The sequence below is a fragment of the Seriola lalandi genome, unplaced genomic scaffold (assembly GCF_002814215.2).
Source record: "Seriola lalandi dorsalis isolate HSWRI2012SDOR001 ecotype SW California unplaced genomic scaffold, Sedor1 jcf7180002053761, whole genome shotgun sequence".
In the NCBI taxonomy this organism is placed as follows: domain Eukaryota; kingdom Metazoa; phylum Chordata; class Actinopteri; order Carangiformes; family Carangidae; genus Seriola; species Seriola lalandi.
Window position 1 is genome coordinate 1,398 of NW_019524314.1, and position 1,237 is coordinate 2,634.

Sequence of the window (1,237 nt, forward strand, 5' to 3'; positions counted from 1 at the left end):
GATCTCCAATACTATTATTCTGTTAAGTTAAATTAGACTGGCGTTATAGTGCAGCATTACAGCTGTTAAATGTTGGCTGCTTTACTTCACTTACATCCCGCAGCTCATATACCTTAGTCATGATTCTTACTCCACAAAATTCTTTAGGAGTTCAATTAAGTTCTTGAACTTGTTTTTCTAAATCCTTTCACTTTTTCCAAAGTTTCCTGTTTTCTTATTTCAACCACTCCCCATACAAAAACAACTAAACAGGTGTCTTCCAGATCAATCCATTTAAGATAAGACAGTCCTTTATTAGTCCCACAGTGGGGAATTCTGCAGTGTTACAGCAGCAAAGTGGACATCCAAAATGAAAATATCAAAAACACAAAATTTACAAAAGACAAATAATACATAAATAAAATAGTATATGTACAAATAGATATTAAAAATATCTTAAAATATGTTACAATCAACTGTTGCGGCACCCACCTGTCACTCAAAGTGTCCACACCCTGAATTATGCTATATTTACTTAAAAAATCAAAGATGACCGACTACACTGTTTAACAGCAGTGAAAACTCCCTAAATGATCTTTTTTAACTTGAAATTCGATGACTTTTCCTAGAGTGAGCCCAACATTCAAAAAAGTGAAACATTGCCTTTATTCCTATTTCCATGTAAGCTGTACACCACCAGCGTACAAAGATTGTCTTCGGGTCATTTTTGAGTTAAAATCACAGTTACACACTTAAAAAACAACAGACACACACACACACACACACAAGCAATTGAGTTTGTGTCCTACTGATTGATCTTAGACAGAGCTACAACTTTCTCATGCAGGTGCAGCATCATAATTCCACGACCTCATACATGACTCAAGTTCAAACAATTTCAGACAAAAAATAAAGATTTCTTGAAAGAATTGTTCACTAATACCTCGACATTCAGAGGCTGGAAAGGTGCTGCAGATGACAGTACCCAGAGTTCTCTCTGTGCTGAAGCCATGAGTGCACGTTTTACTGCTGAACAGCCTAATACTGACCATAACCCGAACCACCAAAGCTGTTCAGGAGGCTGGATCTTTTCCTGATCTACAGGAGGGCCCAGCTGGGGCAAGTAAGAATTGTCAGGTCTGCCCACCAATGAATGACTGTAAAACACATACTGTGTGCTGCACATGTGAGAAATATATCTGCAAGTCCATGCACACACACAGTTGTGTACTGCCCTACATGTGCTAATTAGTTGATT